Consider the following 11,032-nt stretch of genomic DNA (forward strand, 5'->3'; position numbering starts at 1 on the left):
AAACTGAGGCTAGGATCAGGACCATGACTAGCCTTTCCACTTTCTCAGGGGGATTTGCCTGCAGCAGGCTGAAACAGAGCTGGCACAACTTTGGGAAAGATGTCCAAGGGGAAGAAGGAGTTAGAAAGAGCCCAGGGTCAGTTGGTGCTGACCTCCCTAACTCTCCTGAACTCAGACGGGTCGGCTGGAAGCCTAGGGACCATACACTGAGCAGGACACAGACTCTAGACCAGGCCCTGCTTGCTCTAAGAGTCTAAAGAACCAGCAAGCTCTAGTCACTCTTTTTCTGTGTTGAGATGGAAGAAGAACCTCATATTTTGCCCTTAAGAAATGGGTGTTGACATCTCTTTACATTATTAGAGGAAATGCCCAGCCAAGAAATAAACCACTGCTTTATTTACAGTATACTTCCCAGAACTCAAAGAAATACTGAGCGTTTCTGTATAAACCTCAGACCAAAGCATAAATTATGACAATACATCAAACTTGACAGTACATAAAACTCCCCCACCTTATGAAAACATACAAGGACTTGCTCAGTCTTTACATAAATTACCTAAGAACATAGCAGTTGTACGCATCACTTTGGAAAGGATTGGGAAGAGCTGTTTCTACCAGTGGCAATCTTTGCAGTGCCTGAGGGAACAATTAAATGGGAAAGAAAGATGTTGTAACAGAGAACTCTATGAGAAAGAAACCCACCCCCAAATTGGCCTAGAGAAGAATGCATTGTTCTATCCATGAAATAAGTTACCTCCTTATTGAAGTTCAGTCTTTCAAGGTGGATGAAAGAAATAGAACAATATTGTAAATAGCCTAGGGCAAGGACCATAGCTAGTTTTGTTCACCATATCCCTGGCACACCATAGATGATCAACAAATACGAGTTGGAGAGGAAGGGAGAGAGCTCGGGAGGGAAGGAAGGACCCTATCTATATAGAATATAAATGTATCAGTCACCTACTGCTACAGTCATGCTGGGTAACAACCTTCCCCAAAACTCAATGACTTAAAACAACTATTACTTTTATTACTTCTCAAAAGTCTGCAGGTTGGTTGGCAGTTCTTCTGGGCTCGGCCAATCTCACCCACATGTCTGGCGGTCAGCTGGCTATTAGCAGATGGCATCAGTTGGGATAACTGGGCTTCCTCCCACATGGCTCTCACATACATGTGGCATATTCTGGTCCAGACATGTTTTCTGGCTGGCCCAGGCACATCCTCATGGTGACTGAAGGAGTCCAAGAGAGCAAGTGCAAACACACCAGCTCTCTTTCCATCTTCTGCTTGTACTGTGTTTGCTAATATCCCATTGGCCAATGAAAGTCACATGGGCATCCCAGAGCCAGAATAGGAGGAAACTGAATTATAGGACAAGTGGTGTGAATACAGGGAAGACATTAACTGAGACCATCAGTGCCACCAGCCTACCTCAGTAATAATGCCCGATTCCCATCAGCCCCTACCTTCACCCCAAACCCCACCCCACTTTCAGTGATCTTAAGCCCACAAAAAAGGAATAGAATATTAGGTTCTACTGACCCCATTCTCCATAAGGGAAAAGAAAGGCCCCAAAGTCAAGCTCTTCAATTAGAGTCATATTTATTTAAACCAGCAGTTGCAAGTCTTAATACCTAGAGGGACAGGCAGGTAGTAATTACTGAGCCAGTCCAGGCAGGGAATGGAGTGAATTGAAACCACTCCCCATCTCCCTAGAGGTGGCCGCTCTGCAGCTCAAGTCAATGAAGCCCTCACAAGAATGCAGGCCCAGAGCTGCCAGCTCATCTAATTATTTCAAGAGAAGCTAGAAACAGACATTTTTAAGGGAAATCATATTTGCAAATTAGTCACTTTTTTTTTCCTTAAATGCATCCTGGGCCCCAAGAAAGAGTGCCATGGAGCAGACCCGAATATCAGACTTGGGTCCACCAGCTCTGGTTTCAAACACTGCATTTGGGATCTTGGGCCCAACCTCCAGCTTATTGATTTTGCTTCCCTGGGATAAGAGGTTAGATATTTTCAGAGAAACTGAAGGCAGGAACTGCATCTATCTTGTTTACCACTCTGATCCCAGATCAGAACAGTATATACCTGGAATATAACACTGCTTAGAAGGAAGGAAAAGGAGAAGGGAGGGAAGGGGAGAGAAATTAACACTTATGGAGCATCTGCTATACTTTATGCAGCATGTTACATACATGTTGTGGATGGAATTGTGCCACACACACACACACATAAAAAGGTCTTATGTTGAAACCTTAACGGCTCAGGTGATTGTATTTGGAGATGGGGCCTTCAAGGAGGTAACTGAGACTAAATAAGGTCATAAGGGCAGGACCCTAGGCCAATGGGACTGGCATCCTTATGAGGAGGAAGAAGCGCCAGAGAGCATCCTCCCTGCTGCCCCCTTGAATTAGAGGAAAGAGCACCAGGGCACACAGCTAGAAGGTGCCATCTGCAGACCGAGGGGAGAGCTCTCACCAGAAACCAACCCTGTTGGCCCCTTGGCCTCGGACTTCCAGCCTCAAGAAGTGTGAGAAAATAAATTGGTTATGTGAGCCGCCCAGTCTCCGGTAGTTTGCTGTGGCAGCCCCAACTAATACACTACACAATCCCGTTCAATTTAAAATATAGAACAAAGACATGACACAAATAAATCCCCCACCCAGAGAGAGGGAAACACCTTAACATTTGCATTGTATTTTATTTACAAAGCCCTGGAATGGGGGTGCAAATTATTACCTCCATTCTCCAGATGAGAAGACTGGGGCTCAGAGAGGCTGAGAGACTTGCCCAAGGTCACATAGTGAGAAGTGAAAACCCAGTCAGTCCCAGATTTTGAGAGTGCCCTTTCCAATACATCACAGCATCTCCCACCGTAAACCATACACTGGTGCTCTGTTCAGATCACTGAGATCCTTTTTGACCTTTTCTGCATGCCCCACCATCTATGCCAGCCTCTGTGCGTGCTCACCTCTACCTGCCGTTCCTGCAGCTCTTCCTGGGATACAGCCCTTAACCGGTGGCTGTCGGATGCGTGTGAATGAATGCCCAGCTCCCTTCTGAAGGACGGGGAACTCTGGGCTATGACTTACCCTCCGGGGCACCCCCAGAAGAGCCAGCAGAGGCGACCTCCCATGAGACTGCTGAAACTATACCTCCTTTGGCCTCCTCTCCTAGCCTGTTCTGTCTCCCTAGTGCCTCACTCATCTCCTGGGGGGCACATAAATCCTTGTCTCAGGGTCTTCTTCTGGGAAACCCAACCTGAGACCAAGTCCCCTTGAAGACACATGCCCTATAACAAGGCTAATTTTTCTGCCCCGGGTGCTGGCACAGTGGGAGCCAGGCAGAGCCCAGAGCCTCAGTGGAAATCCCACCTTCAGGGAGGCCCTAAGGGAAGCCGCCAGCAGCTCTGGGGCAGCTGTAAGCAGGAGTGTAAATGGAGACTTCATGGCAGGAGGGCTGAGGAGAAGAGAAGGCCCTTTGGCCTTCTTTGACCTTTATTTCATTGTCAATTTATATACATTCAGTGTATAAAAATGTTTCAATGCAGTTTTTTTTTAAACAAAGATAACTTAGAGATAAAAAAAAAAAAAAAAGCAGTCAACATATTGGGACATCTCCAGCCAGACAGAGTGCATGTGTTTAAACAACAACAGGGCCATCCCGCATATAGAATAAGGAGAGCATAGGAGAGGCATTAGGAGTGGGGCTGTAGGCCAGACTTCCAGGATGTGGACCTTGACTCCACACTTACTAGTGCGTGTGCTGAGGCAAATAACTTCACCTCTCTTGTGCCTCAGTTTCCTCACTTGCCAAGCGGGGATGATACCTTAGACAGTGGTCTTGAGGATTAATTGAGTCAATGCACATCAAGCCCTTCGAGTAGTCCCTGGCATATACAATGATAATATTTGCCATCACCATCAGCAGCAGCAGCAGCAGAGCTGTTGTAACTAGAAGTCATAAACGGCGGCTTCTGGCAGGATGCAGCCTGCAGATGTGTTTTGTTTACTCCAAATAATGTGTCTCAAATCTCTTCAGTTTTCAAATTTTCTAATTCCGGACACTTCACATTTGAAGGCAGATCTCTGGTTTCTTGGAAAGCAGGATGATTGGGCAACCCCTGGCCCGTGAAGTCACAAGGTAAAATCAGCTGGAGGTGGGTCACGGCAGCCCTGCGCAGGGAGGCCCAGGCTCCCCTCTGGCCACATCTCTCATCTCTGTGCCCAGTCCACAGGCATTCATGCGTGTGAGCCCTGTGCTGCTTGGTGCACATCCTGTGAGGACCCTGACACAGCATTTTGATGACTCCTTGAAATTCCAGCATGTGGCTGCAGAATTGCCTACGACACAGGTTTCTTATTGTTGAACACTGGGACTATTCTGAGTTTCTCACATCGATAAACAATACTGCGGTGAACATCCTGGGGCCTCCAACTCTGAGCAGGTAAAAGAAGCCTACTGGGAGGGCAAGAGCTGAAAACACTACAGATTTAAGACCTGAATAAGCCAAGAAAGAGGGGGACGAGAGAAGGAGCCGTGCGAAGAAGGGGACAAGGACTGTTGGCGAAGTCCTTGGGGTAACTGTTGGTCCCCCTCACTCTCTTCTACACGAGCAGTTTGCTCACTTGACCATCTGGGGCTTAAAGGATCAAAATGCACGGCACGGACCCCAGGTGCAAGGTCCTCAGTTCCAGACACAAGCTGGGGGCTCCAACATCCAAGTTCTAGTTCTTAACTCATAAATGACCTGAGGTAAGTCTCTTGACCCCAGAACTTCCATTTCTCCTTCAATCAATTGGGGCTAAGGCTCAAGTCTTTTGCCCAACTGGCAACAAAGCTGTTGGGCTGTTGAGCAAGTTGAATAAAATAATATCCAAAATGAATTCCAATTGAAATGTAAAAAAAGAAAAAAAAAGCAATAAACATCCCAGAAAAAACCCCAAGGAATAGTTTTATAAGCATGGAGGGAAGGAAGATGTCTTAAGCATGATATAAAGTCCAGATGTACAAAGATCCTGACATATCTGATCACATCAAAATTTAAATATCTATATAGCAAATAAGGAAAGAAAACATAATGCAAAATAACAAACTGCAAAAAATATCTGCAACATACAAAGAAAAAGGGATTTTTAAAAAAAGCTACAGTACGTAAGAAAAATTGCAGAAACCCAACAAAAAAAATTTGAGGAAAGGATGTAACAGGCAATTTCAGAGGTATACAAATGGCCTCTAAACTAACAATCAAAGATCCATAAATTAAAATTATAAAGTGTTATTTTTCCCCTCGTTCACTTGTCGGAAATTTTAAAGGTTACTAGTATGCAACATTGGGGAAGCTATGGAATGCAAATTGCTGCAGCACCTTGGAGGGCAATTTGGCAACAGCCATCAAACTGGTAAATGGGCGAACCCTTCAACCCAGCCGTAACACTTCAGGGAATTTATTCCCCAGAACTACTTTCACAACCTAAAAACTCTAAGTACAAGGATGTTCACTGCAGCGCCGTTCATTATAGTTGTGATGGCTAATTTTATGTCAAATTGACTAGCCTTGGGCTGCCCAGGTTCAAACATTACTTCCGGGTGTATCCGTGAGGATGTTTCCAGAGGAGAGTAGCATGTGGGTGAGTGGACTCGGTAGAGCAGATTGCCCTCCGCACTGAGAGTGGGCATCATACGATCAGCTGAGGGCCCGGACAGAACAAAAGGCAGAGGAAGGAAGAGCTCACCCCTGTCTCTGCCTTGCTGAGCTGGGACATTTCATCTCATCTTCTCCTGCCTTTGGACTGAGATTTATACCACTGGCTCCTGGGGTTCTCAGGCGTCCTTACATCAGTGGCCTTCGTGGACCTCCAGCTTGCAGACGGCAGATGGTGGGACTTCTCGGCCTCCACAAGCACATGAGCTAATGCCTCATGATAGACAGACAGATGGATAAACAGGGAGATGGACAAGCTCCTGCTGGTTCTGGTTCTGCTTCTCCGGAGAACACTGACTAATACGGTAGTGACCATTGGAAACGAGTCACCTAACGCAGTGTCTTTCGTGCGGGTAGTTGATTTAAGAACGTGACCTCAGGGAGCAGGAGCTTGGGGCTCATGGGGAAGGAGGAAAAGGCAACACAAGGGTGCGTCATCAAGCTGTCCTCCAGAGGCTCACCCCCACAGGACTTTCAGAGGGCCTCTGTGCAGTGCATCTCAGAACCATCCATCTAGGGGAGGAAGGGGCACCCACTGCTCCATCCCTTCCTGTGCCCCACTGGTCAAGGACCACCCGTCAGCTAACTCCCTTGCACATTCAGAGGCCACATGCAGAGGTCCAAGCAGGTTCCAAAGGGAGTCCCACATCACAGCATCAGAGAAGCCCTGAGCAGGGTTGGCTGAAGCCTGCACAGTGTAGCCATGGCTAGAATATGAACAATGGCCCCGTCATGGGCCAGAGTGACCTGGCCCTCCAGACTGATTTGCTTTGAGGGGGGCTGGCTGTGCAGTTCGAGGTAAGCCATACCTCTCTCTGATGGCTTGTCATAAAGATGTCACCTCCTACGGGCAAGGCTCCAGTCCGGAAGGGACCATGAAGCCATGCTCAGCTGAAAAATACAACCACTGCTGGTGCTTCTCCTCTCCACTGAGGGGCAGGGCCCAACTGTCCCACGCTGAGGTCCGGAGGGCCGTGCTGGGTGAGTGGCTAGGATCACAGCTCTGCAGCTGCTCAGACCTCTTCGACCGTGACTGGGCTTTTTTTGTGTGATACCATCCCCTCTTTCTACAGCAGTTTCTCTCATTTCCTTGGACTACTGCCGAATGAGATGTAGTCTTAGCTTTTTTCCTTCTGCTTCCCCTACAATAAGCACAAGCTCTCGGAGCCTTCGTGTGACCTATGTGCTTGCTACTAACCCTGGGAGAGACCGCAGTGGACACTGTGGACCTTGGGCTCTGTGTATGCTCTTTGTGGGAGCTGACCTCTAGTCCATGACCTCCCAGTAGGGCTGTCAATCACAGCCTCCACAGCAACAGGCCTGGTCTTTCAGAGAACCCTACCCCCAAGCCAGGCTGGCTTGGGGCAGGCATGAAACTTAAGCAGGGCTAATAGAATTCTTCCTGGGAATTTCCCATTAGAGTCATAGATTTTCTCTGGGGTCAGAGAGAAAAGGGTGAAAATTCGAGTTTGCCAGGCATATATTCCTGCCACTCAAAAGAAACTGGAAAGAATAGAATCAGTACATAAAGGGAAGCAGAGAAAGAGGAGAATGAAATCAATGTGAAGAGAACAGCAGTAGACAGAGAAGCCCTATCAGCTTCTAGCTGGTGGGATCTGTGTCCCTGAGCTTCCCGAGTTTGACTGGCCTCCTCCTAAAAAATTACCTCTGTTAATGTAGCTGTTGTTTAATCAAGTTGAGTTTCTGTCACAGAGGGTGAAAAAATCCGAATGAACATAATTCCCATTTTCCAAAAGAATCTGAAGCTCATAGAAGTTATGTAAATTTCCCAAGACCGCAAAGCTGGAATTGGATCTAAGCCTGGGTTTGAATGACTCTGGAGCACCTGCTCTTCACAGCGCATCGTTGGCAAAGTGGAGAAGTGACTTGGATTCTACGTGTTCATTCAGAAGTGATGCTCTGAACCTCAGAATCCCCGGAGCATTTGTGAACGTAAGAATTCTGGCCACCCAGGAGAGTTACTCAGGACCCAAGAGGATGGTCAGACAGAATAAGGGAGACTCTCACCAAAGGAAAGTCTCTGGGGCCCCCCGGTGTTTCACTTTAATGAGCAGGGCCGCTTAGCAGAGAACAAGGGTGGGCTGAAGCCCAAGACCTGCTTGTTGATTCGACCTGAAAACCATCTCCTCTGCCAGTTGCTCCAGGCAAGTCTCAGAATCACTGGTGATTCCTCCTCTCCTTCACCACCACCCGAGCCCTGCGGTTCTGGCTCCAACGTGGACCAACCCTACGCGTCTCGGTACCCACGCTATGACTCGGGCTGTCATGCCCTCTCAGCTCGGCTCCAGCAGGCGCTTCCACTGTGGCCCCTAGGCTTGCCCTTTGCCTGTTTGCACTCAGATCCCATCCCTACCTTTCTCTGCCCTGCTCTGCATCACAAGGAACTACATTTCCCAGGCCCTTTTGCTCTATGGATTCCGGATAAATTCAACCAGTGGGAAACAAGAGGGAAGGATGAAGGGAGAATAAGGAATCCCTGCCCCTCTGCCTGCTTCAGGTGGTCTCCCTGGGTACTTCCAAGGGCCCAGCTCCAGCAGGGCAGCCCCAGCCACCGTTCCCCTCCCTGCCAGATGACTCCAGCTCCTAGGCTCCAGTCACTACCTCCTCCGGATGATCTTCTGGCCATTAGTGCAATGAAGTCTCCTCCTGTTGATCATGTATGGGTTCCCTCAATGTCCCCTAATTTGACTTCCAAATATTTCTAAATCTTGTGTAATCAATCCCCTAGAATGAATATCCTCTATTTGAAACACCTAGACTCCTAGACTAGACCCCTGACTGATATACTCCCCACTCCAGTTCATTTTCTACCCAACAGCCAGAATTAACTCTTTTTAAAATGTAATTTGAATGTCATTCCTGCTTCAAACACTCCACATGCTCTTCCCTCACCTGACGAACTCTTTTTCTGCACTACCTGGCCCACTTCTTTTCCTCCCTTAGGTACCAGCATAAATGACCCCTCGTAAGCCCTCCCTCCCCCAGTCATCCACCATAAAGCCTGTCTCCACTTTTATTCTCTCACACAGCTCCCTGGCTTACAGTCATCACAGGGCATCTCAGTTTACTGATTAGTGTCCATCATCCTCACATGGGGCAGATCCATACCATGTTCACAACTGGGAATCGTCCAGCCCTAGACTGACTTGTTGACTCCAAAGATTTGTTGAATGAATAAATAAATCCATGAGAGGTTATTATCTAATTCAGAGGTCATCAATGGTGCGTTATAAGGCCCGCTGAAGGCTGGCTTGGGTTGGTTCTCTAAAAGCAGGTCCTAAGATAAGAATCTGCGTTAAAGTGATGTTCCCACAACAAACCAGAAGGCAAAGTCTCGTGTAAACAGCCTTCGCTCAGTTCCCCTCCTCACCTTTCAGTCACTGGTTAAGAGCTGTCCACAGGGTAGGGAACATACATTCCCAGTAAAACGGATTCTGGCAATCGGAGGGCAGGGCTCTAGCCAAGAGACATAGGTGCCGGTTATAGGGAGACTGTGTGTGTGAAAAGAGGAGAGGGATCTGGGGATGTGAGAGGGTCGTGCTCGCTACAGAAGTACTGGGAAGTGTGCAGAGGTGTTCTGGGGTGGCTGTGATCGGCAGGGGTGGCATATTGGTATATGATGGCAGAGGACCAGAGATGCCAAACAATGTACATTATACATCACCAGGTCCTACACGATGACCAATGGTCCCACTCCAAATGCCAAATGCACCTCCACAGATGAACATTCATCTATTTCCAATTCCTCATCTGACAGATCAGGACACGGGGGCCCAGAGAGGGAAAGTGACTTGCCCAAGGCAACACAGAAAGAAAACGCAGCAGGCTGGGCACTAGAATGCTGGCTTCTTTACAGCAGCCCTGGAGTCTTAACTCCTCCTGAAACCTGAAAGAGAACAGTCTAAGCCCTGAGTGCAAAATCACTTCTGGAATCACACCCTGTCCTCCCTGGGTGAAGTGGAGAGAAATCAAACTTTAAGACATTAGAGGTTAGTGCCAAAAGCAGATGGGCAAACAAAGATAAGAGACAGAGTTTTCACCAGACAAATTCACGCCCTGCTCAGTTTAGACATTAAAATGAACTAACTTAATTTCATGCCATATGCAAATCCTTACCAGCTGTCGGCTCTGTAATCACAGGAGACTTAATGTAATAACTAAACAAGAACAAAAATGCAGCAAATACAGGCTCTGGGCAAGTCCACTGACAGCGGGTTTTATGTTCCTGGGAACTCAGCAAGTGCAGAGCGTTTATGGCAGACATCTGGAAGCAGCTATGTGCCCAAACGCCTGCCATCATCTCCTTTACAAAAATGCCTATAGCAAGAATAAATAACGGCTAAGGACTGATCTGGTCATTTCTACCCTGAGCCCCCATGTACCGTGAACATCTCTCTCCAGGCCCTACGGCTTCTCTCCAAATTATCAAGGTTCAGCTCGGCCCAGCCATCTGGACCAAGAGCTCACTGTAGCCAAAGGACACCTCAGGCTCACTGGGTTTGGGTCCACCAACACGGAACCACAGGGCTGGGAAGATGCCTGCTGGCAGGGGGAAGAAGGGGTGGCCTTCCAAACCAAGGACCCCGTGTTCCTCTGACTGCCCAAACTAATAATCATAATAGCAAACATGCATCAAATGCTTATCATGGCCCAGAGCCAAGTGAACCACCCTCTGTGCATTAGCTCATTGTTTCCCAAAGCAGGAGGATGACTTACGGTTGTTCATTCGTTCGTTCATTCATTTATGCATTCAACAAATATTCACTAAGCACCTATTATGTGTCATGCACTGTGCTGGAGACAGATCAGCAAACGAAACATGCAAAAATCTCTGGCCTTGTGAAGCTTACTTTCTAGTGGTACAAACATTTTTTTAACTATAGTTACGATGTGTGTTAGGAAAAGAACTGCATCTATGGCATCATCAGCATTATTGCCTTAGGATGAAGCTCCTTGTTTAGAAGTTGATCTAAAGAAAAGTAAGCAAATTATAAAACAGGTGACTCACACATGGACAAAAGCACGATGGGGTTCCTTCTCCCGTAGGACCCTGATGTAGGTGTTACCATCAGTCCTATTTTATAGCCAGGGAAACTGAGGTTCATTTGTCTGAGGTCACATAGTTGGGACACAGTGGAGTCCAGATTGAACCCAGGTCAGTCCAGAGCTGGTATCTGAACCACCAGGGTGAGGCAGGGCAATATATCAGGTGACACATTTCATTCTAACACTTGGCTCTCCACTGCCAGCTGCCAAAAATCACTTTACATCCCCTCTACAAAATTGTGCCAAGAGGTTATGCAA

This window comes from Manis javanica, chromosome 15 (assembly GCF_040802235.1).
Source record: "Manis javanica isolate MJ-LG chromosome 15, MJ_LKY, whole genome shotgun sequence".
Taxonomy (NCBI): domain Eukaryota; kingdom Metazoa; phylum Chordata; class Mammalia; order Pholidota; family Manidae; genus Manis; species Manis javanica.